Genomic DNA, 21,972 nt, shown 5'->3' with positions numbered 1-21,972 from the left:
CGTCCAAGGGATCCAGGAATAGGTCCATTGTCCTGAGGATTCCTATAATGTCCAGGGGTCATGGACAGAGCCTAGGGTGGCTGGATTCCTGCCATCTCCTTTCTCCCACTGCAGCCCCCCTTCTCCTCCTCAACCCCTCCTGCCTCCCACCAACCTTTCTCTAGTTCAACTGCTCCTGTACCCAGGCAGGGCAGTACATCCAGTGGATTGCAGCCAGATGTGCCAGCTTTGAATGTAAGAGGGCAGCAGGACCAAGAAATGGCCCTTGGAAATGGAGACTCTGGCCCTGTGAACTCCAACTGAGTTGCCAGGCCCAAGATGGCTCTTCTTCATGTTCTAGAAACCTGCCAGAGAGACCAGGTGAGGAAGCAGAAGGTGCAATTCAGGGCAGAGCCTTCCATGGGAGAATCAGATGAGTGGTCACCCCCTAGCATCATGTACTTTACTTCAGACCCTGCTGCCAAACTGGGACACCTTAGGTGTCGTTCAGAGACCCTCCACTCCAGAGCATGCCCCATATTGATTTCTTTTTTAGAGTAATGGAGACAGCTGTGTGTGAGGTGCTGTGCTGTATTTCAGGAAGAATGCAAACTCCTGAGGGTGAGGAAAAGGAAGACAGGGCCCAAGCAAAGGGAAGGTTTTGGGCTCCCTCCTGTGGTTCCCTTTTCCTGTTCATCGGACTTGGATACCAGGCAAATTATCAGGGGTCAGCTCCTCTAGATCCAGGCTCCTGGCCCCCCACAGGCTCCCAGTACCTCCCTGTCTTCACCCTTCCTGACCCCTGACCCCTGATTGCTCTGAGAACTAGCAAGGCCCCTGCCCAAGCTGAGAGGTCCCTGTTCCGGTGGATTAGCGCCTTTACCAAAATAAAAACACATGGTGGTTTCATGTGCGCTCAGCTGCTGGCTAGCGGTCCTCAGAAGCAGAGAAGGGGATGGGACAGCTCAGTGCTTGTCAGGTGGTAGGTCTGCAAAAGGGGAAAGAAGACTTTTGGGTACCCAGTTAGGGATGGGGCACAGGACCCAGGCCAGGGCATCTGACTAAGGGATTTCCCAGGTCTCCTACTGCTTTCTCTATCTCTTAGTTTTGAGGCTCAGAACTTAATGACCCTATTCTACAGATGAAGAAACTGAGGCCCAGTGATGTTAAAGATAGACCCAGAGTCCCAGGTGACTATACAATTATCTGGTTATTCTTCAGGTGGAAGAGTTTGTGTCTCAGAGAAGAGCTGTGCACCTGCCCAAGGTGACATAGAAAACTTGATGGCTTAAGAGCCAGAATATGGATGGGGCTCCCATCCTCCTGTCTGCCTGACTCCTGCAGTGTTTTCCCACCCATCCTTCCCTGTTTGTCAGTATAGCCTGTTCTATTGCCTGTTCCCTGGGTTGTGTGGATAAGGTTTCTAATCAGCTAGGGGTGGGTCCTGTAAGGTCAGGTGCAGGGAGGGGGAGGGGAGAGGAGGGGCAGAGAGGCAGGTGAGAAGATTGCTCATGGGAAGTTCTCACGGAGGGGATGGAGGAGACAGGGTGACCTAGCCCGCCCTGGCCCTCCCCATTGGGTTACCAGCCATGACAGCTGAAACAGGTTCTCAGTGTTGGCCCAGATGCTAAAATAAAGCTGAGGTCCCTCCCAGGAAGAAGTGTGGCCGCATCTTTAGCAAGTCCTGCCTGGACTCCAGCCGAGACTCGTGGTTCTGGCTTCTTCTGCGACTAGGTCTCTCCCTATATATATTCTCTCCTGTATTCTGGGGACACAGCTATCAGAGCATCTGTAGAGACCCTGGGAGTCAAGGACCTAGGTCACTGAGTGACATTGTTCCTCTGAGGCTCAGTTTCTCTTCTGTGTAATGGGTTAGTCCCTCCCAACCCACTCCCAGGTTCTTGAGAAGAGCAGACAGGGCTGGAATCCAGGCTGGCAGAAGATGAGAAAACAAGGTGTTGGCCTGTCATGCTTGTCACAGATGGAGCCTCTTGTTCAGCTACAGGGAACATCAAGGGCCCACAGGGAGGCTTGGAGAGGGGTGGGGGCTCAGAGCCTTTCATCACCCAGTCCCAATGTGTTCACTAGCCATGATGAATGGTTGTGGCTTTAAAAGCTACAGAAACAGGCACAGGCACAGAGACAGAGAGGCAAGACACTTCCTCTGACTCAGCCACCTGTCCATCTGGCTGTCCATCCCTGTCTAGAACACTGTCCCCTGCTGGGGCAGCCATCCAGTCAGTAGAGTGCTTGCCTGGCATGGGTAAAGCTCTAGGTTTCATGCCCAGCACTGTATGAACAAGGCATGGGGGTTCGTGTCTGTAAATCACAGCACTCAGGAGGTAGAGGCAGGAGGATCAGGAGTTCATCTCTATTCTCAACTACACAGCGAGTTTGGAGCCAGTCTGGAGTACATGGTCCTGTGTTGGTGGGGGGTGGGGGGTGAGAGGTGGCCTACAGTGAAGAGTGTAAACTGAGGGGCTGGAGAGATGACTCAGTGGTTAAGAGCCCTGGCAGCTCCTCCGGAGGATCCTGGTTCAATTCCTAGCATCCACACAGCTAACAGCCACCCTTAATTCCTGTTCCAGGAGATCCAACACCCCCTCCTGACCTCTGTGATGACAAGGTGTGTGCGCGGTGCACAGACATGCATGCAAGCAAAACAACCACACACATAAAATAAAATATGAATTAGAAAGCAAAGAGGAGGAGGAAGAGGAAGAGGAGGAAGAGGAAAAGGAGGAGGAAGAGGAAGAGGGAGAGGAAAAGGAGGAGGAGGAAAAGGAGGAGGAAGAGGAGGAGAGGAGAAAGGAAAAGGAGGAGGAAGAGGAGGAAGAGGAGAAAGAGGAAAAGGAGGAGGAAGAGGAAAAGTAGGAGGAAGAGGAGGAGGAAGAGGAGGAGGAGAAGGAGAAGGAGAAGGAGAAGGAGAAGGAGAAGGAGAAGGAGAAGAAGAAGAAGAAGAAGAAGAAGAAGAAGAAGAAGAAGAAGAAGAAGAAGAAGAAGAAGAAGAAGAAGAAGAAGAAGAAGAAGAAGAAGACGAAGACGACGACTGCAGAGTGTTCCTGCAAAGGATCCAAATTAGGTTCTCAGGACTCACGGACTCACATCGAATAGCTCACAACTGTCTATAATTTCAGCTCCAGGGGATCTGATACCTTCTGAATGGATTCTGCAGGCACTTGTGCTCACATGCACACACCACACCCTGTGCACATAAATAGAAATAGAAATAAGGACAAAAATAAACCTTTTTTTTTCTAAAAGAGGGAATAGCTAGAGAAAAGCATCCAAAACCAATTGTGCTGACAGGAACAAAATCAGACTAGGCAGGTCCTTTCAGCTGCCTCAAACACACCCAGCAACAGGTTACAAAGTCTAAACCCAGAATAGGATTGGGGATGCTGTGGGATCCAGACAGCCCCCCAAGATGTATCTGTGTGTTTGGTGAAGCAGGACTCTCAGGGAAACAGACCCTGAGGGACTTGTTTTTGCAGTGTCTTTTCCAGGCCTGTGCTCTATTCCAGCAAGAGGATTGTGGTGACAGACCTGTTATCCCAGCTACTCAGGAGGCTAAGGTAAGAGGATTGGGTTCAAGACTATAGTTGAGTTCAAGGTCAACCTACTCAGAGTTCCCCATTGAGGGACTGGGGTGTGGCTCAGTGGTAGAGCCCCTGCCTAGAATCCCCCAGTGAGGGGCTGGGGGTGTGGCTCAGTGGTACAGCACCTGCCTAGAATCCCCCAGTGAGGGGCTGGGGTGTGGCTCAGTGGTAGAGCTCCTGTCTAGAATCCTCCAGTGAGGGGCTGGGGTGTGGCTCAGTGGTAGAGCACCTGCCTAGAATCCCCCAGTGAGGGGCTGGGGCGTGGCTCAGTGGTAGAGCCCTGCCTAGAATCCTCCAGTGAGGGGCTAGGGTGTGGCTCAGTGGTAGAGAACCTCCCCCCACCACACACACACAGGAAAAAGAAATAAAGAAAGGAGAAAAAGAGAAAGCTATAAGAATTTCCCACATTGTGGCGGCTCTAAGTGCTAGACTAGCCCTTTTGAAAGTAATTTGGCAGTGTATTGCTAAACTGCTCAGCGCCTTTGACCCAATAATGCCCCCACTGGGATGCTCTTCTGGAGAAATTATCCAAAATATGGGGATAGCTACATGCCCGAAGATATCCATTGCAACAGTGTTTTAATGACCAGGAAAAAAATGGATACAGCTGCAATGTCCAACAATCAGGGAGTAGTTCAGTAAATTATGTTACACACACTCAAAGGAATAGTAGACAGTCATTAAAAGTGATAATTACAAAGACTAGGTAGAGATATATATAAGCACATCAACAATGTGATGTAGAGGGGAAGTAGCATGTAGCATTATGCGTACATTGAGGATGTACATTGATGGAAAAAGCACATGCCTCAGGAAAAGGGTAGAGAATGAGAACCACACAACAGCAGCAGGTATTAAGAGAATCCTGTTTCACGTTTTCTGACTTTTCTGGAAAGGATTGCATTATTCAGTGATTTAAAAATACTTTTAAAATTGTGCTTCGTGAGGCTGTGGCATGGGGTGAATTTTGTTTTTCCTTTGTTCCTACCTGGGTTTTCAATTATTCTCTGAGGGATATTTGCAACTGCTCTGACCCAGGAGGAGTGTCGAGGGGAAGGGGTGTGCAAGTCCCATGCCGTACGCAGGAACTGTGAGCTGCTAAGGGAAGTGGAGCCTTGGGCAGAGGGATCCCTGTCCTTAGGAGGAGACAAATGGGTATTAGGTACTCTGTGAGGAGGGGCTTGGTGATGATGGTGACGCACTCATGATGAGGTAGTGGTGATGACATGATGATGGTGATCGTTGTGGTGGTGATGACACCAATGGTACTGATGGTGGTGATGGTGATGGTGATAATGGTGGTTGTGTGGTAGTGACGATGTTGATGATTGTGATGATGGTAAGGATGATGATGGTGATAATGATGGCGGTGATGATGGTGGTTGTGTGGCAATGACCATGGTAATGATGGAGGTGATGATGATCATAGTGGTGAAGGTGATAGTGATGATGGTAATAGTGGTGGTAATGGTGTCGATAATAGTAATGATGGTGGCAATGATGGTAAGGATGATGATGGTGGTGATGGTAAGGATGATGATGGTGGTGATGGTAAGGATGATGATGGTGGTGATAAGGAGGATGGTGGTGATGATAAGGAGGATGGTGGTGATAATAAGGATAATGGTGGTGACAGTAAGGATGATGATGGTGGTGATGACAGTAAGGATGATGGTGGTGGTGGTGATGAAGGGGGTGGTAGAAATGACGAATCTGTCCATTGTGCATCAGACACTGAACTCCTTTAAGATGAACCCATGGTTCCAGGTTCTGTTGTGCTCATTCTATGCATTGCATTTATTGGCCCAGTTGACAAGACTGACACTTGATCTCCAGCCCATGAGATTCAGCACGCAATGTGAATTCAGTAGGCAACGTGTTGATGAGCCTGGACCCTAGTCACCTATGTGGAAGGAGAACAAGTGAGCTGGCCCACACAGGTACAGCCTGGGACCAGAAGAGAGGCACAAGACCAGCCTAATACGGACATGACAGCAGAGGTCCTGGGTGGAAGTGATGGGACCTGGTAGGTGGCTTGCCTGCTCTTGGCCCTTTCCGGATGGGAAGCTGGGGCCTGTGGAAGGTCAGATACAGGATTTGTGGGTTTGTCTCCTGAATTTTATGGTGTGTGATGCCTTGGGGCCTAGGGCTAGTGCTCCATTACGTCTGTGCCTTCACACAAGACCTGCTAGTTCAACCCTGCATTTCCAGTCACCTCTTTTACAGGATTCACTCTTAAACCAAAGTTGCCCCTGCTCCAATCACCAGGAACTGGGGACGCACCAGCATCACAGAAACACCAGCATCAGTCAACCTTCAGCACTACTCACTATGGTCTCTACCCCACCAGTACTTGTGTGAGGTCTCTACGCTGTCTCCTGCCAGGACATCCCTATGAGATCCAATGTACTGTGGCCCAGGATCCCTTTGAGGGAACCACTGTGAGTTCTCTCAGTAAAAAGTTGGTGTCTTTGCCTGTCACCTTTGCCTGCCATCTTATCGCCGTATGATTTTTTTTTCCCCAGTAAGGAAACATCAATTCATCTCGAGTGGAGATGGAGGCAACGAGTAGACCAAAGGAAAATTCCATCCAGGTCCAGCCAGGCGAGTCAATGCGTTTGTCAGGGTTCCTAAGAAAAGCATAGAAGAGGCAGGAGACACCAAGAAGTCCCCAGAATAGTGCCAACTGTGTGTGTGTGTGTGTGTGTGTGTGTGTGTGTGTGTGTGTGTGTGTGTGTTTTGAATATGTCCCTGGGAAGTGTCACTATTAGGAGGTATGGCCTTGTTGGAATAGATGTGGCCTTGTTGGAGGAAGTGTATCACTGTGTAGGCTGGCTTCGATGGCTCCTAGTGCCAGTACAAAAGGGACCTCCTGGCTCCCGTGGACAGAAGACTCCTGGATATCTTCTGATCAAGATGTAGAACTCTGCCTGGATGCTGCCATGCTTCCAGCCATGGTGATAATGGACTGAACCTCTGAACCTGTAAGCCAGCCCCAATTCAATGTTGCCCCTTATGAGTTGCCTTGGTCATGGTGTCTGTTCACAGCAATGAAACCCTAGTTAAGATAATGTGTGTGCCCGTATACACATGTGTGGAGGCTAGAAGACAAACCCCAGTGTTTCTCAGGGGCTATCTGTGTGTGTGTGTGTGTGTGTGTGTGTGTGTGTGTGTGTGTGAGAGAGAGAGAGAGAGAGAGAGAGAGAGAGAGAGAGAGAGAGAGAGAGAGAGAGAGATGCCCTGGAACTTGCCAAGTAGGCTAGGCTGCTCATCCACTGAGCCCCATGAATCCTCCTGTCTCCACCTCCCATGTACTGGGAATATATGCATGCACCTGACATTTAAAAATATTACATTTATGTATTTGTTTGTGTGGGAGCAGGGTGGTTAGTGACAGGAACACCGGGCTTGGTGCCAAGTACCTTTACTTACGAAGCCATCTCACCAGCCCCACACTATGCCCTTTTGCCTTTTTATGTGTTCCGGGACTTGAACTCAGGGCCTCGGGCTTGTGAGGCAAGCACTTTACTGACTGAACCATCTCTCCACCCGCAACTCCCCTACCCCAGGTCCTCTACCCTAGTGAATCTCTCAAGTCCTATAGGACAATTGAAATCTTGGGGAGGAACAAGGCCTTGAAAGGGCTTCCTTGAGAATCCCCCACTCCCTACAAAGAGGAAAGTTAACTGACATAATCTCATAAAGATCTCATACAGGTGATTGCAACTACTTCACTTCAAGGTGCCAATGGCCGCATCCAACCTGGAGGAAACAGTCGTACTACATGAATGAACCCAGGTTTCGATCCATTCTGAATATGAATTTTAAGATGGCAGGGAAACCCAGGCAGCTCCCTGTGGCCTGCTGGAGTGCAGACAGTTCTGATTTCCTGCCACATGGGTAAGCTTGGAATAGGCATAGCCAGGCAATCAGGGTTACAAGGAGGGCCTTCAGGGTTCCTGTGGATATGCTGAGGGCCCTGAGTTTGTCTGTCTGTGTTCAGCTCCTGCTTGGCTGTTAGGGGGCCATGCAGGTGCCTGCCCAACTGTGTGGCTTCCTCCCTCTGAAGGGGAGCCGCGCAGTGAAGTCTGATGGTAGATGATGCTGGCTAGGAGTACTGAGTAGGAGTACTGAGTAGGAATACTGAGCTTGGGTGCTGGGGAAATGGCTCAGTAGCTAACAGTACTTGCTGTACTTCCAGAGGACCCAAACTCAGTTCCTAGCCCTCGTGTCTGTCGACTCACTTTAACCCCAGCTCCATGGAGGCCTGACACAACTCTCCTGGCCTCTGCGGCCATTGCACTCATGTGTGCCTCATACATGCACATGTACACACATGCGCTTGCACACACAGTCACAAATAAATAAGTAAAAGAAGAAAAATGCGAAGGCAGACATGGCGATTGTTGTTTGTACTCTGTGCTATGGAGGCATAGACAGGAGGAGCCCTGGGCCTCCAACCTAGTGTAGAAGATGAATGAGCTCCAGGCCAGTGAGAGACTCTGTCTCAACAAAATAAAACAAAACCGTAAGGTGAATATTACCTGAGATATGACCTCCAGGTATGTCCTCTGGCCTTCACATGCATGTGCACACAAATGTACCAGCACATACATAAACATGCACACACATGCACACACATGCACACATACACACATGCACACATACCCACACACACACACACGTGTTCATACATGTGCGCGCGCATGAGCGCACAAACACACACACACACACACACACACACACACACACACACACACACACGCATATGCTAACTCCCAGGCTCTATAAAGGTCTGTATCCCTGCCTGCACCTGCCCCATCCTCATGAAGCCACCTAGAAAAATTGGGCTTTGGGATGTGTCCAAGAGCAGTAGCCAGAACTGGGCCATGGGCAGCGGGTCCCTCTGCCAGGCTGGCAGGGTGCCTGGCCTTGGTGGTTTGTCCCTGGGCCTGCTGGTGCAGCACATGGCCCCAGCCCAGCCACCCCCCTTCATCTGGACCAGGCTCTCTCTGTCCACTGGGCCGTCCCCCTGATGGTGCTGGCCCCCGAGTGTGCGGCCGTAGCCAGCCTGGCCTGAGCGACATTGAGGCCTCCCTCTGTAATTGGCAATTTTGTCATATTTATTCACAACAGATCGGATTGTCAGGAGTGCGCTGAGGCTCTCCGGAGGCCCGCCGTGAAATCGGTTTGAAATGGCGTGTCAGGTTTTTCTCTCCCTGCTGAAGCGACCATCTGGTTGATAGACCAGAGGCTGGGCTCATACGCTGACCCAGGGAATTGCAGCTAAGCCGCTCCCGGGGGTCCACACCGGCTCTGCAGCCCACTCCCAGCCTGTCTCATGGGTTCTGAGAGCTGGGCAGCCTGGAGAGGCCAGAGCAGGCAGAGGTGAGAGGCAGGCACGAGAGCCCTGAGCTGGCCTTTGGCTCTACTCGGAGCTGGTACCTTCCAAGCAGCCTGCGAAGCTGGGAGACAGCAGGACGAAGGACCCGCTCTCGCCAAGAGGGTCCTTGGCCTGGCTGTTGTTGGGCTCTCGTGTGTTTGGGTACGTATAATCTTGAGCTGTGTTTACATGTTGTGTGCATTCATGCTTAGGTTGTGTGACCCAGAGCCACTTGAGTACCAATTCATGAGGCTAAGAGATGTGAGCAGCTGTAGCCACCATCTCCAGATGTCTGGGTCAACAGAATCAGAATGTGCCCTTTCCTTTTTTTAGTGCTGGGGATGGGACTGAGGGGTTTGCACAGGCTAAGTAGGTGCTCTCCTCCTGAGCCATGCTCCTATCCCCTCCCTAAGGTAATCTAGACAGGGGCTCTACCACTGAGCCATGCCCCAGCCCCTCACTGGGGGATTCTAGGCAGGGCTCTACCACTGAGCCATGCCCCAGCCCCTTACTGGGGGATTCTAGGCAGAGGCTCTACCACTGAGCCATGCCCCCAGTCCCTCACTGGGGGATTCTAGGCAGGGGCTCTACCACTGAGCCACACCCCCAGCCCCTCACTGGGGGATTCTAGGCAGGGGCTCCACCACTGAGCCACGCCCCCAGCCCCTCACTGGAGGATTCTAGGCAGGGGCTCTACCACTGAGCCACGCCCCAGCCCCTCACTGGGGGATTCTAGGCAGGGCCTCTACCACTGAACTACAATCCCATCCCTTGGAGTTTCTGAGATGGTTGCGTAGCTTCCATCTCTCCAGCACTGGAATTACAGGCACATTTTTACCACACCCACCAAAAGTTTCCAGTTACTTGCATGTAGCCCCAGGTCTCTCTGCTTCCCTCCCTCATCCAGGCCTCTGGCTTCTTCCCAGTTAGTCTGTCCATTCTCGTGTATGAGGTGCCAAGGTAGGGGTGTGGAGGAGGTGAACAGAGGGCAGGGAGAGTGGGAGAAAGAGAAGGAAGCACCTTTGGCTTACATTTTGTTCTCTGTGGCTGGCCACATGTCCTCCCCTACACGCACGGTGCGCTTCCTCATGGGACTATAGGAAAAGAAAGGGCAGCTGGGGTCTTACAAAACAGCACACACATGTGTGCCACCTCACCGAAGCGGCAACCAAAAGCAGCACTTTGGGGTGGGCATGCTAGAGGGCCAGGCTGGGGTTTCACATTGGCCAGTGTTTGGTGGCTGGGATGGACCTGAGGAGGGCACTGGGCCATTTTTAACACTGACATCCACACCAAGAAGGTCCTGCTAGGCCACAGCAGCAAGAAATCAATTGGTCTTGGAGCAAAGAGCAAAAGTTGCAACTCGGGAAGGTTGTGGGAACCACAGGGAGATGGCTTGATTTGGGAAACTTATCCCACACTTCTACTTGTTTGACCGCTGAAGGAGCTGTGGGAAGGGGAGGGAAGGAGGGAGAGTGAGATGGCCTATCCTGACCCTTAAGGCCCCTGCTCACCCTCCAGGAGAACACTAGGAGTGACAGGGACTCATGGAAGTCCTGGGAAAGGTCTGTCTTAAGACATCCAGGGGCAGGTCACTGAGGAACTCGCTCAGTGGATAAAAGCTCGTGTGCAAGCGTAAGGATCTGAGTTCGAACCCCCAGCACTCACATAGAGGATGGGCATAGACAAATATGCCTATGGCTCCGGAGTTGTAAAGGCATCAGCAAGAGGATCACTGGGCTTGCTGGCTTCTGGCCTAGCTTCAGGAGAATAAAGCAGAAAGTGACAGATCAGGAGACCAATATCCTTCTCTGGCCTGTGCACAGCCACGTGCACAAGCAACCCTCCCCGTCACTCACGGACATGCACACACATAGAGGAGCATTATCAGAAGTGGCCACACTACTAGGCGGACCAATGAGGGATTCATTTCCATCCCTCCACGCCCCCCCACCTCACCACTGCTTTTGGCCTGACTTTTGTCTTATTTACATTTTTGGAGGCGGGGCCTCATAATGTAGTCCAGGCTGCCCTTGAACTCAGTCCTCCTGCTTAGCTCCTCAGTACTGGGGCTATAGGCATGGGCCACCACGCCCAGTTTGGCTTGCCTCTGACAGGCTGAGATGTAGCTGTCCACAAAACCCTAGTCCATAAAGTATCTCTTTTTGACCCTTGGTGGGTTTTTTTTTCTTTCTTTCTTTCTGAAGAGTCTGGGGGAATGGGGAAAGCCTCTGAGGTGGGGAGAGTGTCTTGTTCATCTCAGTATCCCTTCTTGAGCAAGCTGGCCATCTGTTCTGAGGTACTGGGATGGGCAGAGAGCCCTGGCCACTGCTTGGGTGGGGACATGAGGAGAGGCCTTGTTGGCCTCTATCCACTGCCTGCCTGCTATGTCTGTCTGGCACCTGCCCCAGCTGCCTGGGTGCATGGTGGGTGAAGCTCCAGCTAGATCCTGGGGACCTGGTGGCAAGGGAGGGCTGGGCTCTGGCTCTGCCCGCTGAGTGGGGTTTGTGTGTGGGGGGCGCTGAGCCGGCCTTGCTATTTTTCTAAGGATTAAAATGCATCCACGGCTCTTTGCTCTGTGCTGGCCCTGGCTGGGGCTCCTATGTGCTCACTCAGCGTGCACCATACGGGCTGATAGCAGGGGGTGGGGGCACATGGGGACAGCATACTGGTACCCTGTCTGGTCAAAGGGCCTGTGGGTAGGGGTCTAGAGCAGATAAAGAAGGAACCCTTGACCTGTGCACCATGAGGCCAAGTTCTTAGCTGATCCCAGATCAGCTTTGCTGGCACTGGGTGCCTACCCTCCCTCTCTGCCCTCCTCTCCCTCCCCACCATGTTTATTTCTATCTGTGAAGTAGGCTACCACCCAGGAGGCTGAGAGACTTGGTGGGACTTATACCTGCCCTCTCTTGGGATCCTCGGTCACCCCACATAGAGTCGGTGGGACTGGGGACCTGAGTCATGCATCTGAACGGGACTGCGCTCTATGAGTGCAGTGCACGCCGGTCACAGAGAGGATGAGGAGAGAGGCAGTGCAAGGCATCCCAGCAACAACTCGGCTACCTTGACGACATGTTGACATGACAACATGCTGGACATCTGGAGTGGAATCAAACACACGATTAAATCGTCATCTGTTTTCTCCTTTCTCTTTCTTTGCTCTTGTTTTGTTTTGGCTGCTGTTGCTTTTTTTGATGGTTAAAAGAAAGTGTGTGTGTGTGTGTGTGTGTGTGTGTGTGTGTGTGTGTGTAAGCCTGTTTGTGCTTATGTGCACCCGTGCATGCAGATGCCGAAGGCATCAGATTCCCTGGAACCAGAGATACAGGTGGTTGTGAGGCATCTGATGTGGGTGCTTGGAACTAACCCCAGGTGCTCTGCAAGAGCAGTATGTGTTTCTCTCTCTCTCTCTCTCCCCCTCCCTCCCTCCCCCTTATTCTCTCTCTTTCTCTTTCTCTTTCTCTCTCTCTCCCCCTCCCTCCCCCTTATTCTCTCTCTCTCTCTCTCTCTCTCTCTCTCTCTCTCTCTCTCTCTCTCTCTCTCTGGTCATTTTTGAGACAGGGTTTCTCTATGTAGCCCTCGCTATCCTGGAACTCACTCCATAGAGCAGGCTGGCCTTGAACTCAGATCCACCTGCCTCTGCCTCCCAAAGGCTGGGGTTAAAAGCACAAGATACCCAACGACCACCACCTAGCTTCTCTTTTTTTTCTTTTTTCTCTGTCAATTTTCTTTTCTCTTCCCTTTCTTCCTTCCATCCTTCCTTTTCTGAGTTGGGTTTTCACTATGCAGCCCTGACTGGCCTGGATGCACTGAGGCTCGCCTCAAACTCACAGAGATCCAACTGCCTCTGCCTCCTGAGTGCTGGGATTAAAGGCACAACCCACGACACCCGGCTTTTTGATTTTTTTTGAGGCAGGCCTGAAACTCGCTGTGTAGACCAGCCTGGCCTGCATTCCCAGAGACCTTCCTAGGAGCCTCTGGCTCCCAAGTGTCACCATACACAACTGAGACTCTTTTTTTTTTTTTTTGGTTCTTTTTTTTTCGGAGCTGGGGACCGAACCCAGGGCCTTGGGCTTCCTAGGTAAGCGCTCTACCACTGAGCTAAATCCCCAGCCCCACAACTGAGACTCTTACGTTGACATAAAGCCTCATCTTCCCCAAGTTCTTATTAGTAATATATTATGGTATTAATTCTTAGAGAATTCCTTTCAGACAAAGTATTTTAATCTTATTCACTCGCTACTCCTCCTACCTCTTCATAGATCTGTCCTACCCCACCCCACCCATAAAACTTCACGTCTTTTGTTAGTTTGCTCATAGACCACCACATCCAATTGGTACTGCTCATATACTCCTGACTGTGAGGTATCCACTGGATTGTGGTCAACCTAGCTGGGGCCACATGCTAAAGACTGACTCTCCTTCCAGCACCAAAGAGCCTCATGTCCCCCTCTTTATGCTATTCTGTTTACTAGCAGGAGATCGTGCAAGCCTTGTTCAGGCAGCCATAGCTCTGTCCTGTCCAGAATTCACCGTCTCGCTCTGGTCCTTCTCAACTGGTCCTTAGAGAAAGAGAGAGAGGCTCGGGGGTTGGTGGTGGTGGAGGGTATGGTGTATGTGTGGTGTATGTGTGGTGTATGTGTGTGGTGTAGTGTGTGTGGATGTGGTATGTGTGGTCTATGGTGTGGTATGGGTAGTATATGCTGTATGGTTTGTGTATGGTGTGGTGTGTGTGTGTGTGTGTGTGTGTGTGTGTGTGTGTGTGTGTCTCCTATCCTGGGGCATTTGGGAGCTGTCAGGTGACCTGAGTTGATGCCACATGGGACAGAATTATCCAATGCCTTATTCCTGAGTGGCTGAGGCTGATTTTCCTGATGCACAGGATCAAGAGGGAACATGAAGCGGCTGCTCTTACAGCCTGTGGGGGCAGGAATGACTGCGGCACCCAGCGTATCAGTACTGCCTTCTCTTTATCCCTAGTGTCCTGCAGTGTCCTCCCTGACAAGACCCACCTTACGGCCCCAGACTAGCCTGATGGAATTACTTCTGGAGAGCCCTCTCCTCGACGTCGGCCCTCTTGAACATATTGGGGTGTCCAAAGGCTCACACTGCTGATTTACCGCTTTGGCTAGAATACAACAGAAATTCGGGGGAAATGATAACACGAACCCCAGTTCTTCCCCACCACATCCCAGGGTTCATAACCTGTCCCAAGACAGCATCCAAGCTCGTCCATACCTGCCCTGTTACCTCACGTCAGACTTGAAGCCACCCACCCTTGCTGCTTCTAAGGGTTGAATGAGGACACAGAGCAGCAGAGAGGGACCACGTCTTCCTGGGAGGCTAGTGTGGGAGGGGCTTGTGGACGGATCAGCCTTAACCTGAGCCAGGCTTGGCCCCCAGGGATGCTGGTAGAGGAAGAAGCAACTGAGAGTCTCCATTTCTGATTTCAGCTTGACTCAGAGAGGTTCGCAGTCTGGACCAAGGCTGCACAGCCTAGGCAATCTTATTTGAGCCAGAAATACCTCTGCTCCCATTTCTCTGGGCTCCTTGTAGGCAAGTAGTGGGACCCAGCTATCCAGACCCCCCCCACACACCAAATTCAGACCCTCCTCTGATCCTGGGCCTCCACTTTTATAGAGTAGAGGCTCCCACCAGGACATTTGACCCACAAGATGGAGGTGAGCCGAAGCAGCTACCCGCAGCCCGTGACAGCATTGAGTCTGTTGCCCCCCGGATCTGTCTGCTCTATGTCCAGACAACCCTTGTTGCTGGCCATGGGCACTTTGTCCTGAGAGATGCTCAGGGCCCGGCTTGCAGCAGTTTTATTCTGTACCCTGCAAACTCAGCTAGCAGCCGCTCCACGCTCATTTTCTAGGGGTAAACTGAGGCCCGGCAGGGAGGAAGAGATACCCAGTAGCCCCAGCCTGACAACTGGAGATGTTAGTTGGCCATTTAGGGCTCTCCACGTCACTGCCAAGTCTGGGTCTGGCCAGTGGTGCCCTAGTGAGTACCAGTCCAGTTTTCCTGTTCCAGGACTGGCTTGAGAATGAAGATGGGTAGGGGAGGACCAGCTTGGCTATGATGGGCTAGCTCTTCCTTGCTTCTAAGGAGCCCTGCTTGGCCCAGCTCCTCAGGGCCAGGGATGTGTGGTGGTGGGGGACCATTGATCTTCTAAGCAGGGGGCCGCACACACCAGGCAAGCCATAGCCCCATCGACCGCCCGGTCTACACCCGCTCCTTCCATGCTCTGCTAATAAGGCTGCTGGGCCTGGTAGCACGTGCATGTCTGTCTGGGCTGCGGTGCCTGCCCCACCCGGCTTACAATGGGGATGGGTTCTGTGCTTGGAGGAGTCCTGAAAGGAAATACCCAAAAGAGACATCAAGGCCCTGGAACCAGAGAATGGCACCCTAGGAAGAGACTGTCCCCAGCCCCATCAGGAGCAGGTGGGAAGTCTCCACAAAGGAATGGAGGGGTGCATAGAGGGGGAACCAGGCAGCAGGGGATGTGGCGAGGAATCTGGGGACCCTGGCCCAGGAGATAAAAGAGGATACAAGATTTGGGGAAAGGAAGAAAATGGATAGATGTCCCAGCTTGGGGGTCACTTCCCTGTGGGAATAAGGTACCCCTGCTTCCCAGGCAACCATGCAGAGGGTCTGCACTGCCTGAGAGGCATTTCAGGTGGCCCGTTTTGGGGTTACAAGGGTAGTCTGAAAGTACCCATCCTGCATGTAGCTATTATGTTTCAGCAGGTGGGGCTCAGAATGTCCCCGATGGCCACCCAGCAGGGCATGCTCAGAAACAGGAAGCTGAGGTTCCCCAGTCCATCCCTCAGAATCCAGCTGCCACCATCAAGCCCACCCCAGCATGAGCAGGCCCAGTTAGAGTGGATACACAAGTCTGTCCCCATGTGTGTCCCAAGGGCAGTAGGACCCAACAATCAGGGGTGGTGGTCTTGGACCCTGAGGAGCTCTGCCCACAGCTGTTCCTGTACCCTAGCCCCAACACTGTCACTCCCATCCCTACCATTCCCTCAAGGCCCAGAGTCTGCTGCCTTCAGGGGCACTCAAAGCCAGCTTAGAGACAACGAGAATGTCAGGGAGGCCCCACCAGGACATTTCGCCCTCAAGATGGAGGTGAGCCAAACAGCAATGACCAAGCCGCCCTGGAAATGCCCACTCTACACCCAGACGTCCCTACTTGCTCCTGGCTGCGGGCATTTTCTCCTGAGAGGCCCCCAGGGCTCACCTTGCCATAGTCTCACTTCATCTTGCAAACTGAGGAGCAAAACTGAGGCCTGGCAGGGAGGAAGAGATTACTGGTAACCCCAGCCTAGGGGTCTGGAAGATGCTAGATGGTCATCAGAGGTTCTCTGTGTCACTCCCCAGCCTGGGCCTGGTCGCGGACACCCCCGGTGCCCACCAGCCCAGACAGGTGTGTGCGGTTGCCCTCTCCGATCTTGGCCCCAATGGCCTATAAATCAAGGGGCTAATCTTTCACCGTCCGCTGGCCTCTCTCGGGGCGTGATGGATGATCGCCTGGCCTGCCGACTGCCGCGAAATCACCGAGCAGGCTGACAGCTCCTAAATTTGCCCGCTCGGAGTGTTGAAAGGAAGAATGTGTGTTTTCATAACCTACCTCAGTTACAATAAATATTTAAAATGCGCATTAAACATCCTCTCGCGCGCACAATCGGCCTCTGTAGCCCCAGCCCGCGCAGATTTAATTAGCTTCGCTTCCCCCGCCGGCCGCGCTCGCCCGTGGACGGAAGGCCGCTGTTTTCTTAAACTCTCGGCCCCCCATAAATATCAGCCTTGCACAGCTGGGCAGGAACAGAAGCTTTTTGTCTGGTTTCTCTTCCCTCTATAGGGCCTCTGGGTAGGCTCGGCCCAGAGACCTCCAGCACCAGGACAGCCCCCACCCCTACCCCACACCCACATCAAGGGTCTGATGGGATTCTGGGCCCTGTGGGTTCATGTTAGTGGGGCTGAGTCTAAGAGTGTCCTTCTCCAGATACATTGCTATCAAGGGGTTGGGAAGAGGAGACCCAGCTGTGTAGGCAGAAACTCGCCACTCTGGGATGGAGTAACCATGTAGGGGCCTTTGTGCAAGGACAATGTTGGACCTGGGCTAAGGTCTGTTCATAGCTCTGTGGAAGCTCAGGATAAGAATGACCCCAGGCACTTACTTCCTTAACCTTTTAGCAGGGCTGGAGAGATGGGTCAGCAGTTAAGAGCACTGGCTGCTCTTCCAGAGAACCTGGTTTGATTTCCAGATCCACACAGCTGTTCACAACCTTCTATAACTCCAATCCCAGGGGACCTGAGCACAGGCATCGGTAATCACATGGTACATAGACAGGCAGGCAGGCAGGCAGACAGACAGACAGACAGCAGACAGACCCATAAACAGAAAATAAAACTAAAAAATACTTTAAAAGAACCTTTCAGGGAAGGATGAGATGGCTGAGTGGGCGAAGGCGCCTGCTACCAAGCCTGGGGCCTGAGTTTGATCCTTGGGACTCACACAGTGAAAGAGATCCCACCCCACGAGTTATCCGCCATTTGTGTAGCATAGCACACTTGTGCACACACACGCATGCACACACACACACACACACAAAGTAAGTAGATAAAATATGAGTGTAAGAGGGACAAAACTTTTTAAAGAAAAGATCCCTTGAGATATGGATACTGAGCCCCGGAGAGGTGGGTACAGAGGTTTTGGGGTCAGATCCTGGACCTGCCTGGGGCACCAGACCTTAAAGCATCATTCATTTAGGCTGATGTCAAGTTCAACCTGAGTTCAGATCCCCAGAATCCACATTTAAGAGCTGAGTGTGGTAGTTCAATGGTAGAATTCTCATCTGCCACACAGGAGGCCCAGGTTTGATTCCCAGCCAATGCACTTCTGAGCTTTTTTAAAAAATATATAATTCTCTGGGGACTGGAGAGATGGCTCAGTGTTAAAAGCTCAGCACCAGCTGTTCTTCCAGAGGTCCTGAGTTCAATCCCCAGCAACCACACGGTGACTCACAACCATCTGTAATGAGTTCTGCAGATAGAGCAACCATATACGTAAAATAAATCTATTTTTTAAAAAGCTGAGTATGGTAGCATGTACTTGAAATTCTAGCCCTGGGGTGGACACACAGATCCCCAAACCTACTTATCAGCCAGCTTAGCCTTCTTGGTGAGCTCCAGGTCAGAAAGCTCTTGTCTCAAAATAATAGTAATAATAAAAAAGTATATATAGTGGGGAGCACCTGAGAAATGATGGCAGAAGTTGTCCTTTGGTCTCTATGCCCAGTCAGAAGTGTACTTGCATATTCATAAACACACACATGCACCCGCACACACACACATGCACACTCATACATGAACACTCACTCACATGCACACTCACATAATACACAGATACACACATGTATACTCCCATACACGCACACGTGCATACATATGCACACTCATGTATATGCAGATGAACACATATGTACACATGCACACATGCATACACATGCACACACATGCACTCATATACATACTCATGCACACAAATACACACACATACACATGCATTCTCTTTGTCTCTATGTCTCTCTATCTCTGTCTCTCTCTCACACACACACACAGACACACTCATACACACATACACACCCACACCACACACCAGATACACACTCACACACACAGACACACTCACACACACAGACACACACACTCACACACACAGACCCACACACATACCAAAGAGCATCTATCCATTCACTTCCTTGTCCTCCTTGCCTGGGTTTCCTCACGGAAGCTTCCAGAACCTCCACTTCACAAGCTGTCTTTCTGGAGTCCTAGCGTTCTCCTTGATTGGTCACAGAGCTGCCTGGGCAGATCCATGGCTGAGCAAAGGCCTGGAGAAGGGAAGGCTTTGGTGGGCCGGGCACCAGAGGGGCGCTCATCGGCCATGCCTCTGGAAGCTCCAGACTGAATAGAACTAGCTCTTGTGGGATTGGGGCGAGAGCCAGGCAGAGTGAAGAGAAAGACATGGTGAGGCTGGAGCGTCAGGGGAAATCTAGGCGTCCGTCGTAGAGGAGCCCTGCTTGCCAGTACTTCATACTCCTTCACTTTCTATTCCAAGTTGAACTGGGGGGACCCCAGGCTCATGGCTGCCACCAATGCTCCCAGCAGAGGGAGGCCCAAGAAGGGGCACAGAAACAGCTTTCCATAAGTCTTCCAGAAGGATGTTGAAACTGAGGCTGGGGAGGGTGAGCCCAGCCCACTGTGGCCTTTACAGGTTGAATTGTGTCCTCACAAAAGATGCGTGTAGGCCAGGCTGGGTGATGCACACCCATCGTCCTAGCTTCTTTGTGGGCTGAAGCAGGAGGATTGAAAGTTCAAGGCCGGCCTTGGCTATCTAGCTACAGTGAGTCTCAAAAACTTAAAAAATGCCAGACATAAGCTTCTTAAGAAGCTAAGTCAGGGGGTTGGGGATTTAGCTCAGTGGTAGAGTGCTTGCCTAGCAAGCGCAAGGCCCTGGGTTCGGTCCCCAGCTCCGAAAAAAAGAAAAAGAGAAAGAAGCCAAGTCAGGAGGAGTACTACAGAGTTGAGGATGGCCTGGGCTGAAACAGAGGCCTCAGGACAGCTAGAGCCTTGACCCAGAACAAAGACCAAGATGTGTTCAAATTCAAGCCCTGGTCCTTGTTTGCTTGTGAAATCTTAGAAAAGGTCAGGCAGGCACACAGGTCTCCAAAGCTCCTGTGTGCGCTGGGTGGTGCTTACAGCAGAGACTCGCTGAGGGCTGAGAGGAAGGGACTGTGGAGTGCTAGGCCCTAACACCTGGAAGGCTCACTCCAAAGCTCACAAAGCATGATGGGTGAGAGGGTGGGAGAGTCAGAGGGTGAGAAGTTTGCAAGACGCTGTCTTCTGGACACAGACGTGGCTCTCATAAGCTCGGCTATGGTTCCTGAAGGCCAAGCCATCAACATTCCAGCAGGAAGCTGGGTGGACATATTCACCCAACTATTGAGTCGAAGAGATTGGGGCAGTTAATGGTTGCTGGGAGAAGGGGAGGCCTCAGTGGTGTGAGCCGCTGGTGAGTTGGCCGGGCTTCTGTAGATGACCCTTCGGCCCATGTTCATGCACGAAACCCTAATGAGACCCAGTGGATCATTTAAGAAGGCTTAGAAATAGGGAGAGGGAATGTGTTGGAAGTGCAAAGGTCCAGGAGGAATGGGAGAGGGATAAGAAAACTAACAGGGGGGAATGTGACCAAAATACAAGATGTGCATGTTGAATTGTCAAAGAATGAATGATTTTAAGAAAGCAGTCACAGGGCTTCTGATCTACTCCCCTTGGAAGATTGGGACACCCCTGGAGGATCTGGAGGTGGGATGCTGGCTTGGCTTGCATGAGGCACTGCAAGGAGGTGACGCCAGGCAAATCTGGAAGGCGGCAGAAGGCAGTGGAGAACCAGCCGAGGAAGGGTGCAGCCACCAGCTGAAGGATGCTGGGAGAGTCAGCTTGGGATGCAGCAGTGTGGCTGGGTAGGAAGGAGGCCTGGGAAGTAAGTAGCAGAGTCTGGGGGTGGGGTCACGACTCTCCTTAGGGGGAGAGTAACCACGGCTCCTTTGTAAGGTCCTGGGATGTGGAAAGACACAGTTGACCAAGCTGTCCCCAGCAATGTAAGGCCTGGGATGTGGGCTCAGCCTGAATACTGCTTATCAGTCCTCTACACTCTGGGCTTGGTTGTCCTCACCTTCGATAGCCTCTGGGTGTTGGCTGATCTCCCTGCCCCTCCTCTTAGTTTTTCTTTCCCTTTTTGTCTCTCAATCCCCTCCTCTCATTTTCCCTCCTTTTCCTGACTGCACTTCTAGGGATAGAAACCAGGGACTTGCATATGATAGTCAGGGGCTCTACCACTGAGCCACGCCCCCAGCCCCTCACTGGGGGATTCTAGGCAGGGGCTCTACCACTGAGCCATGCCCCAGCCCCTCACTGGGAGATTCTAGGCAGGGGCTCCCCCACTGAGCCACACCCCAGCCCCTCACTGGGGGATTCTAGGCAGGGGCTCTACCACTGAGCCATGCCCCAGCCCCTCACTGGGAGATTCTAGGCAGGGGCTCCCCCACTGAGCCACACCCCAGCCCCTCACTGGGGGATTCTAGGCAGGGGCTCTACCACTGAGCCATGCCCCAGCCCCTCACTGGGAGATTCTAGGCAGGGGCTCTACCACTGAGCCACACCCCAGCCCCTCACTGGGGGATTCTAGGCAGGGGCTCTACCACTGAGCCACGCCCCCAGCCCCTCACTGGGGGATTCTAGGCAGGGGCTCTACCACTGAGTCACACCCCAGCCCCTCACTGGGGGATTCTAGGCAGGGTCTCTACCACTGAGCCACACCCCAGCCCCTCACTGGGGGATTCTAGGCAGGGTCTCTACCACTGAGCCACACCCCAGCCCCCTCACTGGGGGATTCTAGGCAGGGGCTCTACCACTGAGCCACACCCCAGCCCCCTCACTGGGGGATTCTAGGCAGTTGCTCTACAATGAGCCACACAGCAGGATATAGCAGTACTTGAGGAAAGCCTTGCCTGTCTATCCATTTCTTCATCTCCTAGACTGCAGGCTTCAGCTCTGGGTCTGGCTTGTCGTAGATGCTCAGACGTGGCTTAGTCAAGAAAAAGCTTGCCTTGTAAGCACAAGGACCTGAGTTCAATTCTCAGAGTTCATATTTTAAAAGAGCTGGACACAATGGCCCATTCTTAGATGCCAGCACTAAGAAGGCAAAGACAAGATGACCCCTGGGACTTGCTGGCCGGTCACTAGTCTACTTTGGTGGGTTCCAAGCCAGTGAGAGATTCTGTCTCAATAGCAAAGTGCCTGAGGAAGTACAGCTAAAGTTGACCTGTGGTCTGCACACTCAGGCGCACACACCCACAAGCACACACCACAAGCACACACACACACAACTACAAAAGGACAGACGAAGAAACCCACTAACAGATTCACATGGTGTTACAT

This window comes from Rattus norvegicus, chromosome 12 (assembly GCF_021556685.1).
Source record: "Rattus norvegicus strain SHRSP/BbbUtx chromosome 12, alternate assembly SHRSP_T2T, whole genome shotgun sequence".
NCBI classification, from domain to species: Eukaryota; Metazoa; Chordata; class Mammalia; order Rodentia; family Muridae; genus Rattus; species Rattus norvegicus.
This window is presented reverse-complemented; position numbering follows the sequence as displayed.